The sequence below is a fragment of the Dromiciops gliroides genome, chromosome 3 (genome assembly GCF_019393635.1).
Source record: "Dromiciops gliroides isolate mDroGli1 chromosome 3, mDroGli1.pri, whole genome shotgun sequence".
Lineage (NCBI taxonomy): Eukaryota > Metazoa > Chordata > Mammalia > Microbiotheria > Microbiotheriidae > Dromiciops > Dromiciops gliroides.
This window is the reverse complement of record NC_057863.1, coordinates 658,051,135-658,069,972: the sequence shown is the minus strand read 5'-3', so window position 1 is coordinate 658,069,972 and position 18,838 is coordinate 658,051,135. Positions and strand designations below refer to the sequence as shown.

Genomic DNA, 18,838 nt, shown 5'->3' with positions numbered 1-18,838 from the left:
GCAGGCAGTCTGACGTGTGCAGCAGGCGGACTGGCGTGCGTAGCTCATGCCGTTGGTCTCCTCCCCAAAAGGGTGGCCCTTAAAAAAACTGGCGTCTTTCAGTATCCTAACCGACTGTTAAAAAAACTTTCATATTTTTTACCACATTTCCCCCCTTTGCTTCCTCAAGAAATGGAATGTTTCCTTGATGGAACAGTAAAAAGAATATAATAACTATTGCTAACTAGTAATATGAGAACAACAATATAGAAAAGGAAGAGAGGAAAGTTTTGTCCAGAGGGGCAATTTTTTTTGCCCTCATGAACCGATGCTTTGACATTAGTCTTGCAAAGGGAGAGCCTCTGCAGAGTGTACATGTTACAGATAGTATATATTATAACAGAAAGGAGACAGTAAAAACTAATAAAGCAAAACAATTCATATAAAGTCTCTGAGTTCTCTTGTCTTCTTGAAGTGGTAAGATGTCATCAGGAGGAAACTGGATTCTGGACTCTGGTCTGGAAAGCTGGATTCTGGACTCTGGTCTGGATTCTGGATTCTGGACTCTGGTCTGGAAAGCTGGATTATCTTCTTTAACTGTTTGAATTGCTGTATTTTTTACTAAACCTTAGCATAGCATTGTCAATGATCAAATTAATAAATTCCATTACATTCCCTCCTTTATATCCTTAGACTTCTAATAGAGGGTTGAGGTAGTTATGCAATCTGTAACACTTTTTACCACCATGTGTCTGGATCAAAGTCAAATTTAGTATGTGTTCATGACACCTGAAAATGTTATGGAAAGGTTATCATACCATATCTCATGGTTCCGAGACAGGCAATGATTGTGCTAGGCCACAGGATGAGATAAAAAGATAAATAAGTTCAGTTAAATTAGGTTAAATTAGGAGGGAGAGAGGATGAATACTGGACTGTGCCTAGTAATTGTGCTCTACATAGTCACCATCATAAGCAAACCATGGACTTACGTATACCTGTCTCTCCTTTTGTTGCACATATATTCTCTCCGGGGCCTGCATCAGAGTTCACAGCAAGTTAGTCTCTGAAATGATAAGTTTCCATACTTCCGAAATCTCATTAATTTCACCAAAGACAGTATGATGGTAAAAATTCGTGCTATGCTGCAGAACTGAGACTATATTAGTGATATATACAATAATTCCAAACCATACCCAGAGTATAATGACATATAAATAATAAACAAATATAAATAGCTGATTATATTAAACATTATTACATAATCTTCTTTTAGCAAGTAAACCACATCATTTTATACATGAATTCTCTAGTATAACAGTAGCAGATACTTAAAGTGGTGATTAATTTATCAAAAAGAAATAAGACTTCAATTAGCAAGATTCAATATTCAATGTTTTCAGTGAGGTATCAAGCAATAGGGTTCAATAACCCTTTCTGGTCTTTTTTAGTTAAACAGAACAACATAAAAGAGAAAGGAGAAAACAAAACAAAACAAAACTCATTAGAACTCATGGTTCTCTCAAAAAGAAAGAGTAAATAATAAAAAAAAAAGAATTCTGGTAGCTTCTGAGGCCCGATGGCCTCACCCACAGCATATACTTAAAATGTCTTTGAAAAGTCACTTAGTTTACAAAATTTAGTTTTAAAGAAAAGCAAAAGAAACAAAAGTAAAAAAAAAAAAGCAAAACCAAAAACCAAAAATAAAAAGCAAAAGATTCGCTAAGCACCCTTTTGTGCTCTTAAAGAACTTAAAGGTGTGGTGAATTCCAGGTCTTTTCAGTGCCTTTCAAAAGTCAAAACAAAACAAAAAAAAAGGATTAAAAAAAAATAGTTGAGGTGGGCCAGAAAACTAGGCCATGTACTTCAGTGCTTTTGCCTGTAGAAGGAAATGCTTGTTAAATTATAAGGTATTTAAGCTGCTAGAGTTTGGGGTATGCCACATTGTTTTTAACTGGTTCCCCAATTCTCTGCATGCCAAAGTGGCAGGGGTTTCTGAATTGTCATTGATCTTTCTAATGCTGTCATAATGTTCTTTATGGTAGAAAATGTGGAGTTCTCTAGCATCAGGTTTGTCTGTGCCACTGATTTTCAATAAGGGCTGATTTAACTGATGAACCACCACATTCAGCTGATGCTGCTTAGCAAATGCTACAATTGTGTCATTTCCTCCCCACTTTCCAAATTTCTTTAGTTCTCAACATATTCTTCAAAAGGGGAGTCATTTACTCTAAAAGACTCAAACTCTTGTCTATGGTTAATCATGTAAGAAGCAGCTTCTTGTCTATGTCTGAGATGATTTCTACAGTGACCTTCTAGCTGGTCTGCTAAAGCCCTAAAAAGGCAATTTCCGTCTCCTGATACTTTACGAAGACTGAGTCCCAAAGCATTCAACTTATCAGTGGGATTATCAAATGGGAACTGCCTATTTCCTCTGAACTCTCTTTGCTCTTTAACAGTTGCTATTGTTAGGGTTTTTAGCTTTTTAGCGTCTACCTCAGGTCTATCTGAAATCTCTTCACCTATGAATGGTGCAGGCTTTACATGAGAGCAATGAATCCATGAGTCTTTTTCACCAATTTTAATGGCAGTAGGAGTTGTCAATAATACCTGAAAAGGTCCTTCCCAGGCAGGTTGGGTTCCACTGGTTCTCTGAAAATTCTTTACATATATTTTATCTCCTGGGTTGAGGTTGTGCAATGAAAATTCTAATGGTCCTGCCTGGACCACAGCTCCTGCCTCATGGAGTTCACGTAGCCTGGTCTGTAATTCCTGTATATAGGAGGCAACAGAAGTATCACCTCCCACAAGTGATGTATAAACTGGGGAAAAAGTTTTAGCTTGGATAGGAGGGTGACCAAAAAGCATTTCATAAGGAGATATATGAAGTTCTCCTCTTGGTCTACTTCGTAGATAGAATAATGCCAATGGTAGAACATCAGGCCATTTCAAATGAGTTTCAGTACATAATTTGCCAATCATACTCTTAAGCTCTTTATTCATACGTTCAACTTGGCCTGAACTTTGTGGATGGTAGGGCGTGTGGAATTTTGGAGTCACTCCCAAGAAAGAGTAGATTTGGGATAAAATCGAATCAGTAAAATGTATGCCTTTGTCAGAATCGATGTGGGCTGGTGGGCCAAAATGAGGTACTATCTCTTTAAGAAGAATTTTGGCAACAAAGGCAGCTGTGGCTCGGGGGCTGGGAAAGGCCTCCACCCACCGAGTGAGCTGATCAACTATAACAAGGCAAAATTTATAATGTCCTGCTTTTGGCATAGTAATATAATCAATTTGTAAGTGCTCAAAAGGTGTATATGCTAGAGGACGCCCTCCATAAGCTTTGGCCTTAAAAGCATACTGATTATAAGACTGACATGTGGAACAGCCCGAGCAGATTTGAGATGCTGTATTAGTCACACCTGGTGCTATCCAGGTTCTCTTAATAGAGTCTACAATGCCTTGTGTACCAAAATGGCCTTTTCTGTGAATAGAGAGGCATACCTGGTGGTGGAATTTCCGGGGAAGAAATGGCTTACCTTCCGGAGACACCCAGATGCCATTGATCTGTTTCGCCTTAAATTTCTCTTTCCACTTTTCTACTTCAGAATCGTCATAGGTTAGGTTGGAAGGAATATCCTCCGAAGGTGAAAGGTTAAATACATGTTCAGGAGCTTCTAATGCAGCAAGCTTGGCTGCAGAATCGGCTCGTGCATTTCCCTTTGAAACAGGATCACTATTCCCTGTGTGGGCAGGGCAATGTACAACAGCTAGGGAAGAAGGCAGTTTCAGGGCATCTAAGAGGTCCTTGATAAGGTCCCCATTGGCAATAGCCTTGCCCGAGGATGTTAGGAAGCCTCGTTGACGCCAAATCATACCAATAAAGTGGCATATGCCAAAGCCATATTTCGAATCAGTAAAAATGGTGGCACTCTTATCTTTGGCTATATTACAGGCCTGTGTAAGAGCCACAAGTTCAGCAGCCTGTGCACTAAAATGGGAAGGCAGAGAAGCTGCCCAGAGGGTGTCACAATCAGAAACTACAGCAGCTCCAGTAAAACGGGTTCCCTCTCTCATAAATGAGGAACCATCTGTATAGAGGACAAGATCAGGATTTTCTAAAGGTGTATCAAAAAGATCATCACGGGTTTTTTCAGCCATATCAACTAAAGAAGCACAGTCATGCAACAGTTCCCCCGAGAATGGTAAGTTAGGGAGTAGTGTTGCTGGATTAAGAACTGTGCAGCGTTTTAAAGTGATATTCTCATTACCTAACAGGGTTATTTCATACTTAGCCAGCCTTTGATCTGAAAAGGCTTGTGTCCTGTGACGTAGTAAGAGAGCCTCCACTTTGTGAGGGCATTGCACAGTTAGAGGGTTACCTAGGACCAAATCAGAGGCTTTTTCTACCAAAAGGGCTGTGGCCGCCACTGCTCTAAGGCAAGGTGGTGCTGCAGCTGCTACAGGGTCCAGCTGAGTTGAATAGTAGGCTATAGGGCGTTGGTTAGGCCCCAGTGATTGAGTCAGAACTCCAGAAGCCACCCCCCTTTGTTCATGCACAAAGAGAGTGAAAGGCTTACTATAATCTGGTAGTCCTAGGGCAGGTGCTGATAACAAGGCCCGTTTTAATTCTTTTATGGCTGAGAGATGCTGGGGATCCAACTGTAAAATGTCTGGAACAGAACTTTTTGTAAGAGCTATGAGGGGTTTAGTAATTTCACCAAAAGAGGGTATCCATTGTCTACAGTACCCAGCTGCTCCCAGAATGGCTCTCAACTGCCTCTTAGTAGTGGGGGCAGAGAGTTGTTGAATGGCCTGGACTCACTTAGAAGAGACAGAGCGAGTTCCAGCAGCCAGAATAAATCCTAAATATTCCACCTGGGGCAAACACCATTGTACCTTTGACTTGGAAACCTTGTGTCCTCTCTTGTGCAGCTCCAGCAGTAAGTGACGGCTATCTTCCTGACAAATTTCAGCATTAGGAGAGGCCAAAAGTAAGTCATCAACATATTGTACTAGTGTGGAGCCTTTAAAGGTAATAGAGGCCAGATCCTGCTGTAAAATTTGGGAAAATAATGTGGGACTGTCTACAAATCCCTGTGGGAGTCTAGTCCAGGTCCACTGTCTATTTTTCCAGGTAAGAACAAATAAATATTGGAAGTCCTCATGTACTGGTATGGAGAAAAAGGCAGAGCAGAGATCTACCACTGTGAAACATGTAGATTCATAGGGAATTGATGAAATTATTGTAGCCGGGTTTGCGACTATAGAATGTCTAGGAATAACATAATTATTAATTGCTCTAAGATCTTGCACAAAACGATAAACAGGTTTACCATCTGGCCCAGGCTTGGGTTTTTTAACTGGCAAAATGGGAGTATTGCATGGAGAGTGATGACATGGAATAATAATACCCTGGCTTTTCAAAGCCTCAATTATAGGTGTGTTCCCTTCTATTGCTTCCCTAGACAATGGATACTGTGGAATGGAGGGGGGTGGTCCCCCCTTAACTTTAAAGGTAACAGGCATGGCAGACTTAAGGAGCCCCACCTCATTAGGGGATGAGGCCCATAAAGACTCAGGAATGTCAGAGGGGATTTTGGATACCTCCCCTGCTGTTCCTTGAGCTTCTGTAAGTAAAACTGGCAATAAATGAACAGTATCCTCTGGCAATTGTAGGGAGACAGTCCCATCTGGAGCACAAGATATGGTTGCTCTAAGCTTGCAAAGGAGATCATGACATAATAAATTTACAGGGGCATCAGGCATGAGTAAGAACGAATGTTCCACTGTTAAGGGCCCCATAGATACCATGCGAGGATTCAATTTTGCCACTCTCTGGCTCTTTCCTGAGACTCCTACTACATTCAAAAATCCTACAGGTCTACACCTAGCATCTGGTTTGCTTACTAATACTGATTTAGAGGCTCCTGTGTCTAGCAGACAATCGTAATAAGTCTCCCCCACTTTTAGGGTGACATGTGGTTCTTTACTCTGGGGAGGTGAATGGACTGGTACAAGGGCATTCAAAAAATCTGGATCTGGGAATATATGGCTTTCATTATCTATGTTCCATTCCTCCCCAAGACCCCATCAATCCTGTGCCCTCCTCTGAGAGGGACCTTGGTTACCATTATTCTGGTACTCCCTTTCTGTATTCCTCTGAAAAGATCTATTTCTATTTTGATTTTGCCTGTAATTAGAATTAGAATTTCTTCTCCAAGTCCTACATTCTCTCAATTCATGCCCCTCCTTACGACAGTAACAACACACCTTAGTGTCCTTGTTCCGGTGTTCACATGGCTGACAGGAACAACACACCTTAGTGCCCTTGTTCTGGTGTTCACATGGCTGACTAGGAATCACCGGTGCCAGAATGCTCTGTTTGGGGTGATCTGGACCTGTCTCACGTGAGTCAAAGACATAATTTGCAAGTTCCTTAAGTCTATCAGCTGTTAAGCTCCTCCAATCTGGACATTGGGTCAGAAAATATTTGCGTACTTCTGGCAGTAAATTACAAAAATGTTGAGAATAATATAAGAATCTTTTGAATCAATTGGATCTAATCTGGTGTATTGCCTGGCGGTCTCACAAAGCCTATGGTAAAATCTGCTTGGTCTTTCATTAGCCTCCTGAAATGTGCTCATAAATTTCATCCAGTTTTCGGGTTTTCTAGAGCATAATTCCATTCCCTTCAGAAGTGTTTCCCTAGCATCTTTTAATCTTTGGAAATCCCTGTCATTATTATAATTCCACTCTGGGTCCTTTAGAGGCCATTCCTCATTGGCCTTACCCTTCACAACAAGGGCATTTCCTGCTGAGATAATATCTGTAATCTCAGTTGGGGACAGTACAGTTTCCATAAGGCAAGTAACATCAGCCCAAGTGGGTTGATATATATTAAATATAGTCCTTAACTGTGAAACTACACCATTTGGATGTTTCTCAAAACTAGGGAAGATTGTTTTCCATGAGCTCAAGTCAGTTGCTGTAAAGGGGTGATATTTTCTAACCTGAAGTGACACTCCCTTTTTATTAAATTCTACATCTTCCTGCAAGGGAAGTAGTTTCAGCTGATTTGATTCTAAAGACTGGCCAATATCCGTTTCTGTAACTGGGTTACCTCCAGTAGGGGGAGCTATCTTAGCGTCTCCCTCGCCACGTGGTGAGACTGGGTTACCTTCAGCAGAGGGAGCCATCTTAGTGTCTCCCTCGCCACGTGGTTTACCTTTAATCTCTTTCCATATTACAACTATGATAATACCCATAATGAGAGTTACAGTCATGTGAACTATCGTGAGTATGGTATTACAATTTATTTCAACTGCAGGCATAAAATTCCTACTAATATTAAACACATTTTCAGTGGAGACAGTTACACTCATACCATTATACCAAAAAGATTTTGCTGTGTGAGTGAGGAGGAGACCGATAACACAATGAAGGAATACCGAGTAAACTAGATGTCTAAGTTTGGACAGTATGGTACCCCAACACGCTCCAATGCAAAAAAAACCCGAAAAAACCAAAGGGAAAATGACATATTCGATCATATTTTAAACTGGACTGGCTTTTTCCTTTAAAACAAGGCTTTTAGAGGCTTAAAGTCTTTAAGGGAGATTAGACAAAGGGAAAGTCCGTGGGAGGGGGGTATTTGGAAAATCCACCGAATTAGCCGGCTTATGGCCAAACTAGGGAGGGTGGGAGGGTCCTTAAGGTCCCTTCAGGGTCGCCAAACTGTGAGATTTAAAATTGGATATTAGATCATAAATCTCCCCTACTTAACCTTTCCCTTAATTTATCTCCCAGACTAGTAAATGGAAAAAGCTTTTGGTTTTTTAGATAGACCTTTTATTGTTATGGTAGTCACAAGGTGATGTTGACTAGAAGGATAGGAAAGTAGAAACACAATACAAATCATCTTAAGTCTAAGCTTAGTCTATATTCCGTGTAAAACTCACCAAAAGCCAAAGGCCACCTTTGGGGAGAGAGAGACCGTCTGTGCAGCGCAGTCAGGAGACCAGCAGAGCAGGAAAAAACTCCCACTTCCGTTCTCTCCTTACCTTTTAAGCTCGCACCCCGGAAGTCAAGTGCATAGCAGGCAGTCTGATGCGCAGCAGGCGGACTGGCATGCGTAGCTCATGCCGTTGGTCTCCTCCCCAAAAGGGTGGTCCTTCAAAAACTGGCATCTTTCAGTTATCCTAACCGACTGTTAAAAAACTTTCATATTTTTTACCACACATATTTACCTTCATACTCAATTACTGATACAGTAAATGAATAGATATTAATGTTAAAATATCTAACAGGTTATATTACACAAAACAGTGCCATTGGTAAAAGGAAATCACACAGATACTAGCCTCCTAAGGCCTGTAAAAAAAGAATCATTCTTTTCTCTTCCAGTGCTACCCCAGGGACTCCAATAAAGCCCAAAGGGAAATCCCTCCAAAGGTTCCCTGCCCGTGTATAAGGCCCTCCCCCCCCCCCCCGCCAATCCTCCCCAGGACCCTGAGGATGGGGTAGCTGCCTCCTGGGAAGCCAGACTCTCGGTGGGAGTCAGGAGGGAAGCCCCCACACAGAGAAAGCAGTAGAGAGACTCTAGATCGGGGAGAGGGGGACAAGGGGCATCCCACCTCTGCTACACCTGCAGGACTCCCAGGGCTCCCAGCACCTTCTCCTCTGCTGCTCACATCAACTCTGCCCCAGCCAGGTTCCCTTCTTACAGGAGGCCTAGCCTTGAAAGGGACCACTAGGGGGCAGGAGTGAACCAGCCAAGGGTCATCAAAGCATTTTTTTCTCCCTCCTATGGGGCAACAAAATGCAAGCAGTGCCTACACTCCTGGTCCTTGTCTCTGTTCCCTGCAGTGACTTTCTGAGACCCTCTGAAGAGAGCCCCCTGGCCAGTGCATCCTCCTTCCACCATACATAGATAGATAATGGAAGAATGGGGAAGAAGCCTCTAATGGCTTGGCGGGGAGGGGGGGGGGACGGGGTGGGAGGATGGGGCTTCCTGAAGCATCTGCATTACTTTCTCATTTGAGCCTCACAACAACCCTGAATGGTAGCTGCTATTATGATCCTCATATGACAGTTGAGGAAATTGAGGCCCAAAGAGGTGAAGGGATTTACCCAGGGGCAAACCCCCAGGTCTTCCTGACTCTATGCACAGAACCCCCAGCTGCTTATGAGAGTCAGGAAAAGCTTCCATAAAACGTGGTGATGGAGCTGAGGGCAACGGGTGAAGTGAAAACATTCCAGGGGTCACCTGGAATGGGGGGAGGTCTGAGAGGAGATGTTGGGGGAGGGGAGGAAGGGGCTGACTATTGACCCTCAGCTCACTCTTGGAAAAATGGACTTAAAGGGTCAGGAGGAAGGGCCCAGAGAGAGGAAGAGGGAGGAGGAGGGGCACAGGTATGTGAAAGCATGTGGGGCGGTGGGGATCCAGTCCTCGAAGGCTGAGGGAGAAGGTGTTTGGGTGAGACCCAGGGGAAGGAGGGCAGTGCTACCAGAGGAGATGGGAGGGGCTGCTTCAGGCCCTTGCCTTCCTCCCTCCATCCTCAGGCCTCACCAACAAGGACAGATGGAAACAGCCCTTTTCACCCCATCATGGGACCTTCAATAAGTTGTTCTTAGGCAAGATGGCCCTAGAGGGGCCCAAACTCCCCCCAGCTCTGACCTAGGCACAGTGGGGTGAGGGTGAGGGATCTGCTGGACTGCTCATGGAGTCCTGAAACAGTCTTTCCTGAGCATGTCTAGTTTGTCCCCAGCTCCCAGTGCAGATTCTCCTGGTCCAGGAGGCAGCTGGGATAGGTGGGGAGTGCAGACCCTCCCTTGTCCCACAGGGCCCAAGGCTCTCCTCTGCTGGGGGTGCAGGGGAGAAGCTCTGCCCAACCTCCCCCAAGGGATTCCTCTCAGGCTCTGGCCTGGACCACTCTTTCCCCTAGGCTGCCAGACCCTCTCACGGGGGGCTCCTGCCTGGTTTGCTCAGCTGTAGAGGACCCTCAGGAGCTGGCCAAGTCACCTCCCACCACACTAACACACCTCTTGGGCAGCCCTGTGCCACTTCAGCCCAGCACATCCAGGGACTTCTGTGTCTCTAATGCCCTTGGTAGGTTGGATGGACTGATGCATTGATTGGGTGATTTAATAGGAGGTGTTCTGACCCGGTTTAGAGAGTTGTTCCACATGGGAGTCCCCAGCACGTAGCAAAGGGTCTGGCATTTTTCCATCAGTTGTGATCCCATTAGCAGTTTCCTTGACAAAGCTACTGGAGTGGTTTGCCACTTCCTGAAGTGACTAACTACAGTGTCTGAGGCTAGTGTTGAACTGAGGAAGATGAGTCTTCTGACTCCAAGCATGGTGTTCTAACCACTCAGCTACCTAGTTGCCCAGGATGAAGATATAAATTAAACAACAGAAGTGACACTCCCATGACCACAGGCTTCCTGAGTCCAAGGGGGAGGCAATGACAAAACAAGAGCTTGAAATTTCGTTTCTCTGCAATGTAGGTGAAGTGACAAGGCTAAGGAGAGTATGAACCTATGAGAGATTGACCAAGTCTCCAAAATAGAATGAAAATCCCTTTTCACTTTTACATGTGATATTGGGGAGACAGCAAGTGGCTGAATGATGTGGGAACACTTTGTGTGGGGGCTCCTGAACTATGGGATTTCCAAAGAGGACCAATGACCAATGACTTGAGCCTAGATTGGATTGAAGTGAGGCAGAGCTGCCCAGAGCCTCAGCCTCACTCCCCCTTCCCGAGCCAGCGTCCAGGGGCCAGATAAGAGTCAGGAGGCCTGCAGATGGCCAGGGATGCACTGGAGGACCTTGATATCTTCCCTGTCTGACCCGGCTCTCAGCTCCCCACAGAGCCTGCTTGAGCCACCTCCATGGCCATTGGAGCAAGTTCTTCTCATCCTCCCCCCTCCTCTGCCATGGAGAGTCTTCACATGCTGGACACATGCTGGGCATCCCCTAACTCTCCCAAGGGGCCGAGGCCCGTCCTTACCCTCCACCTGGCTTGGCCCATCAGCAGGGAGGGTGCCCAGGTGTGGCCCTAGTGTGTGCTACAGCCCCTTGGGGCCCCAGGTGAGAGTTGGCTGACAGGTAAAGACCAAAGGTGGATGAGCAGCCCGCACCCCAGAGGGGCTGGTCCTCCCTCACCCCCCACATGCCATTAGAGAAGCAGTAACACTGTGCTGGGGACCTGAGCTGCCAGTCTGAGGACAAGTAGGGAGGGACGGGCCCAGAGTCTCTTCTACAGAAGGCAGAGGGTAAGGCAGTGCTGAGGAGGGGCTGGGGCTGGCAAGGCTACTTGGGAACTGCAGAAAAGACCACCCGGGGCCCTAAGGCAGCAGCTCCCCAGGTAGCACCACCCTTCCCCTCTGCCCCAACTCCCCCTTCTGTGTTTGGGCTTTAAGCTCGTCACTGCCAGGACACAGGAACCCCTGTCTGCTTGGTTAGGGATTGAGCCTGTTGGGAAGAGACAGGACTGAGGGCAGGGTTCAGGCTGAGGGCAGGGTCTGGTCTGGGGACCATGGTCAGACTCATAAGCCCCTAGGGAGGTTTCAATTCGGGGCAGGGGCTGTGAGGGTGACACATACCTAGGGATCTCTCCTGGGTTGTAGGGACTTAATTATTATCATGAAAGCAAGAATTGTTCACTTGTTCTGACAATAGATGACTCTCCAAGCTCTCCCTTACACACACACACACACACACACACACACACACACACACACACTTCATAGGCCGACCAATGAAGCAGCAACCACAGAGAGGAAGAAGTGAGCCTGCTCAGACTTTGGGAAGCTCAGTGCAGAGCCCACCCTGGGCACGTCCAGTGCCTCAGTCTGTGTCCTGCTCAGACTTCAGACCCCTCTCCCACCACCATGACCCCCACCCTCTCTGTGCTGCTGTGTCTTGGTGAGTCCTGAGAAGCCCCCACACTGCAACATCCAGGCCTACCTGCCCCCACCTCCACTTTCTTGAGGGAGACACTCCTCCAGAGCAGGGCAGTGACAAGTCTGAGGTCACCCAGCAGGGAAGGCAAGGGAGGGAGAGAAGCTGCAATTCTTAGAGGGGTCTTCTGGGTGCAGCCCCTGTCACTCGCACCAGCCCTAAGCCCAGGTTCTGGGCCCCCTGTCTCCTAACCCTGGGGGTGCTGGGGGGGAAGGGGAGGAGCTGTGAGTAGTCAGGGTCCTATTTCCCCGGGCTGTGTCTGGGCCTCAGGATGAGGACACAAGCAGGTGAGTCATTCCCCCCCACTCACCCTGCCCAGAGCAGAGAGCTGCTCCCAGGAGAGGGAGGGGGGAGGTCAGGGCTGGACTGACAGGGATGAAAGGGAGGGAACCCAGAATGGGGGAGGGGCTCACAAAAGGGGGATCCCCTGGCACTGACAGCTCTCCTTCCCTTCCAGACACACCCCCCAGACCTCCCTCAAGGCAGACAAGGGCTCTTTGGTGCCCACAGGGAGTAGTGTGACCCTCAGGTGCAGGGGGAACAGGGGGCTGATTTGTCCTGTCTAGAGAAAAAGGGAGGATCTGGAACAAAAAAGATCAGGGAGGTGAAATCAAATGAAACTGAGGTGGAGTTTCCAATCCCATCTGTGACCGTGAATGATGCAGGAACCTATTACTGCCTCTACAGACACTCATCCCTCTGGTCAGAGCTCAGTGATCCCCTGCACCTCGTGGTGACAGGTGAGGACCCCCCAGCCCCAGGCCCCTCAGGCAGGGCAGCCCCTAAGCTCCTCCCCAGCCCAGCCTGGCCCCAAGCATCCCTCTGGCCCTGCCCTGTCTGTCCTCTCCCCTGTCTCTGCCTCTGCTCTCCCTCTGGGGCTGGAGGTGGGGGGAGGGAATCAGCATGTATATAGCACCTACTATGTGCTGAGCACCTGACACATCTCATTTGATCCTCACAACAACTGCCAGTTAGGGGTTATTGTGATGCCCCTTTGACATTTGAGGAAACTGAAGCCAACAGAGAGGAAGTGACTTGCCCAGGATCACAGAGCAGGAAAGTGTTTGATCTGAGGTCAGGTCTTCCTCACTCCAGATCCAGGGATCTGGCCTCTGCACCACCAGCTGCCTCAGTCTCAGAGTGGAGGCAGGAGGCTCAGCTTGGGTCTCAGGAGATAAAATAGAGCTGGGGGCCCCCTGGGGAGGGGAAATAGGGTTGATGGGGCATCTCCCCCTCCCAGCCCTGAGCCTCCCAAAGCTAGGAAAGGGGCTGGAGGGTGGACCTGCTGCTGCTCTGTGTCCTCCCCCAGCTCAGGCCTAGGCACAAGGGGAGGAAGTGGTGTCTCCTCTTAGTATCTACAGGGGTCTCTCTACAGCAAGGTTTAGGACACCAGGAAGGAAATGAAGCAGGAATCACCACCAAGCCCCTTCCTCTCCTTCCCACCCCTGGCCAGGGACCAGCCCAGGGGCCATGAAGAGAGCCAGGATGGACTTTAGGGAGCTAATTACTGCCCCAAAGTGCAGAGATGGCCCCAAAATATGCCCCCAGCCCCAACACTTGTCGAGAGAGATTGAATGACAAAGGAGAAGGGATTGGACTCCCAGCCCCCAACCACTCCCCATTTGTTGATCTCTCCTCTCTGACTCTGGCTCACAGCTCTGTCTTCCTGTCTCTGGTTTTCTCTGCCCTCCTCAGATCCCACCTTCTTCTGCCTCTATTTCAGTCTCTCTTTCCCTCCCCCACTCACCAACACATTTTCCATTTCCCCCAGAGCTGTCCAAGGTCCTTCCTCTACAAAAGAATCTGAGATTTCCATTCCTCCAGAGAGGAGCTAACCCTGCAACCCCAGGCAGGCCCAGGGTCTAGGCAGGCCCAGGCCAGTCCTCCCACCAGCCACATCTGCCCCCTGCATCGCAACAGGTGGATTACACCCCTAACTCCAGACTCTCCTTCACACATTTGTATGACCCCCCCCTCCCTCTCAGCCTTGCCCAGCTCCCAAGTGGCCTCAGGACACAATGTGACCCTCCTGTGTCAGTCACAGCCATGGTATGACATGTATGCCCTGCACAAGGATGGAAAAAAGTTTGCCTACAGCTTGGCCAACCTTCATGGAAGGCATTCTCTGGCTGATTTCCTCATCACTGCTGTGAACTCCACCCATGAAGGGACTTATCAACGCTACAGCTTTAGCTATCGCTTCCCCCATGAGTGGTCAGCCCCCAGTAACCCCTCAGGGTCACAGGTAAGGGAGCCCCCGCCAACCCCATGCCTCCCATCCCTCCTAAACTCCCTCGTTGGCCCCGGGGCACCCCGCTGTCTGCACAGAATCCTACCCCAGAGACACCAGGGTCCAGGAGCGCTGGAGGAAGAGGGGGATCAGAGGGAGGGGGTGGAGAGTCTGGGTAATGGGTCAGCCTCAGACAATGAACACAGAGAGGGGCCTCCCTGGCCCCTCTAGACTCCCTCACATTCTGCTGCCTCTCCAGTTGGGTTAGTTATATTTAGAGACAACATATCCACTAGGTCCCAGGAATGCGGTTCGAGGAGATCAGAGGGTGAGGCAAGAGGAGGCCAGAGCAGGCCTGAGGTGTGGCCAGCAGGGAGGGGAGAGGGGACATCCCACCAAGCCCCTCACCCTCCTCTTCTCCCTGTTCCAGGCATCTCAAAAGATCCTCTCCTCCCCCCAAACAGGGCTGTCTCCTCCCCTCACACTGGGGGCTTCCGAGTTCCAGTTCCTCACCCACCACCTCCATCGCCCACCTCCAGCCCTTTGTACCCACTCTGTCCCTCCTCTGCAGTTCCCCCCCCCCCTTAATTTCTTGGTTCCCTTCAAAACTCTCTCAGTCTCCCCTTCTGGGAGGACATTTTCCTCCCCCTGCTGCCCTCTTCCCCCTCTTACCAGGGCCTGTACCCAGACCTTGGACATATCTGCCCATCTTCAGGTCTCCTCCCAAGTAGACTAGGAGCTCCCTGAGGGCAGGAACCCTTATGAACAGTAACCAGGAAATGCTTGTTGGTGCCAATATTAATAGGAATCAGCACAGAGGAGGCCCATTAAATGCTTTACAATTATTGTCTCCTTGGATCCTCACAACAGCCCTGGGAGGCAGCTGCTGTCATTAACCCCATTTTCCAGAGGAGAAAACTGAGCCTGAGAGAGTGAAGGGAACATGTCCAAGGTCTCACAGAGAGGAAGTGTCTGAGGGGGATCTGAACTCAGCTCTTCCTCACCTCAGGCTCCATGCTCTCTCCACTCCACCAAGCTGTTGTCAAGATGAAGAACAAGAGGGAGGGGAGGAAGAGAGGGCAAAGGGAAGTCCCAGGAGAGAGACCTGGGGCTGCCTCAGGGCCATGGGGAGGAAGCACTGAGGGACAGGGGGAGGGGGAGAGGGAGGCAGAGGCATCCTCAGCCCCTCCCTCAGGCTTCTCTCCCTGGGCCCCAGCCCTCACCCCCATACCACGCTCCCAGCCAGGGAGTGACAAGAACCTCCCAGCATAGGGCCAGGGGCTGGGCTGGCTGGGTCTGAGGAGTCTGGGAGTGGGAGCAGAGGAATATGAGCCTACATTGTTGGGGGGCCTGAGATCAGGGAGGTCTTGTCCCTCTGCCTGTGACAGTCTTTCCCCCTCCCAGATGCTGCTCCCCAGGATATCACTGTGGGCAACCTGGTTCACCTCAGCCTGGCTGGGCTGGTCCTCATCATCCTGGGGGTCCTGCTGGCTGAAGCCTAGCCTAGCCAGAGGGGACAGTGAGGAAGAGATGCAGGATCCCAGGACAGAGGGAAGACACAGCTGGGGTTCACTGACTGTGAGCATCCCAAAGACTCATTGAGGCATTAGGTTCTGCCCAGCTCCAGACAGAGGGAGGCCCCTGCCTTCCCAGGGACATACTGCTGACCCAAGTTGATAATGGCCAGCCCTTCCCTGAGGAATCCCCCTATCCTCACTTCACTGCTGTGACACCCCACACACACACTCTCACACTCTACTCCCCACCTTAGGCACTTCCCACACTCCCAGCAGGGATGGTCATTGACAACATCTGTCACTAATGAAAGAAGAAAAACTATTTCCCCAGAACACTGAAGCAGCTCAGGAGTCACAGACACCTGGAGGCTTTGTCATTTCCTAATTCAGTGGTCATTACTCTGTGTGTGTCTGTGTCTGTGAGTGTGTGCCTGTGTAACTTTAAAAGATGGTGGGAACAATCCACCTGTGCCTCCCTCCACCTGCCTTTGGCCATCATGGTTCTGGGGGCCCCATGCGCCCACTCTCACCTGCCCCAGCCCCCCACCTGACTTTCTTCTCCCCCACATCTCCCAAATCAGACTCCAACCTCTCTTCACATCCCTGAAAGAAAGGAAGGATTCAGAGAAGAAGCAGAAAGAGGAGAAGCTGGCAGACTCTATCGGGTTCCCATACCAGCTTGTCACACTGAGGACTTTGGGAAATTTCTCTTTGGGTGAGAACTGCAACTCTTTCTTCTGATAACTTCTGACCTACCTCAGTCTCAGAGAGAGAAAGAACTCCTTCCCTCTGTTCTCTGCCATATATTCCCCCAGGGATACCTTCTCTGAGTTCTGTTTTGCTATAAACTCGGATAAAGGGGTTTCTTTGCTATTGGCTATGTGTGTTCATTGTGTAACTGGTATCTGGTGGGAAGGGAGCCATGCCTCAGATAGAGAGCTTGGGGCACTCCTTCCCCGTTGAGGGATGGAGATCAGGAGAGCTGGCATCTGGAAGTTGTGATGTTTAAAATCTATATTGTGGTCACCTTAAATTAGAAGCTTTAGCACCAGTCTTCTTAAAAACATGAACTGAGAAGATAAGAATTTTTAAAAATCTTCATTTCATCACTTTTTGTATCATCTGCCTAATTATCCTCATGCCATTATGAGACTCAATAATTATGGGGATTACCATAAAAGAATAGAGAACTGAAGGGAGATGAGCATTCCCACACTTGAGCGATATATATAGCCCATGCAGTATGCCAGGCTTAAAATAGGTGGATGGGATATACATCCATGCCACTGAACATATTGGAGGAAACTGAGTCAGGCTTAATCAGATGCATGGGATTGAGAGGTCCATGGCATCAGGCATATTGGAAGGGGAATAGAAGCCAGGTGTAGAATGAGATGGGTGGGATGAAAACTTCCAGCCATCTAACTGTCTCATCTGATACACCTCCAGGAACCTGAAGGTCCCTGGGTACAATATTGTGGGGAAATGGAGCCAAAAGAAGCCAACCTCAGCTCTTGCCAATGGCCATTCTTTCAGTCTTTCCCAAGTCAGTGCAGTACCTGGACTTCATACGTGACTCCCCTTATGTGAGAGTTCAATGCCTGCTCTTGATTCCTCTCATGAGTGAAGGCAATTAATATCTTAAATGGTAAGTTTGCATAATCCAAGTTTCATATGGATTTAAAATTTGAGGATAATAATGATCGCAAAAAATGTGAATTTTCTTTGACTCAGAATATAAATTACAATGTACAATGATTCCAAATAATATTTTTTTGTAAAAATAGTATTTCTAGAATTAATTTACACTTGTCATGGTAATCAATTTACCATTAAGGACTAGCCAGGTGTGATTACAATCTAGTTAACTTTGAAGTAGACTAATCAGCAATCAATCACTCTCACTTGATACAATCAGTTTAGATTAATCTCTAGGTAGGTCTTTGAGTATCTGCTAAATCCCATCATTTTATCACAGTCATTTCCTCTAGACTAAAGTTTAAGGGCACACATAGATATGAAGCTAGCCCAGGTCCCCATCTCTCTGCAGAGAGCAGAGTAGCCTCTGGCCCCAACCTCCTTCTTCTCCTCCTGGCAAGAATCAAAGTTTCACTTGGAAAAGTGAACTGGGAGAGAGGAGATGCTGAAGGTGTCTATATTTGCCTCCTATGAACCCCATCTAGAAAGCTCCTGGTGGACATATAGAATCGTCTTTGGCAATAACAAAACCACCCAGCCCCCAGTCACTCATTAGGTCATTGTCCATACAAAGCATCCCCAGGGCTCTTTTCTCATCTGCCATCATGGCCCTAGTACCTGGTCCTTCTGCTTCCAATGTGTAAAATGGATTCCAGGATCTGTGAGCCCTAGGGAAAGCTGTGAGAGAGATGACATAATCGGGACCAAGGACCAGCCATCAATCCAGGATTGTCCATCCAAGATCACCAAGGTCCTAGGCAGATCCTACAGCAAGTTTAACTAAAATTTGTGCTATTGGAGGAACAATTCATTCAGGGAGAGAACCTGATGACTTGGCTCTTTGGCTGGAGAAGGGTGATGTCAAAGTTTGTAAGCACTTCTCATTGAAGAAATCTGATGGGACATTTGTCATAATCAATTAGGAAAACAACATGTGTATTGGTTCTTATTGTGCTTCCTTGACCTTGTTAAGTAAAACTGGAGGGAAAAAAGGAGTTTAGGATTGAACCCCAAGGAGTAATCCCACAATTCCCTATCCTGATTCTCACCTCTGGCAGAGGAGAGAGGTTTATGTTTAGTTTCACGGTAAAGGTTGCAGAAAGTTTCAGAAAATCCCTTAGGGCACACTTTGAAGAGAAAAGGGGCACAGGCAGGCACATTCTTACCCCCACACTCCCTCTGCCCAGAGCAGACAGTTGCCCCCTAGAAGGAGGTGTGGGGGGGATATCTGGGCCGGACTGATAGGTTTTAAAGGGAAGGCACCCAGCATGGGGGGAGAGGCACACAAAAGAAGGATCCCTTGAAATTAACTGCTCTCACTCCCTTCCAGACACTCTCTCCAGACCCTCCCTCAGGGTAGAGAATGGCTCTTTAGTGCCTCAGGGGAGAGCTGTAACCTTCAGATACCTTGGGTTGTGAGGGAGGCTGAGCTGATGGTTACCATCTG

General features: G+C 47.8%; 1 pseudogene; it reads left to right on the top strand.

The window, feature by feature from the left end:
• Positions 1–18,838, top strand: part of LOC122748360 — an 85,913-nt pseudogene that overhangs the window by 15,963 nt on the left and 51,112 nt on the right.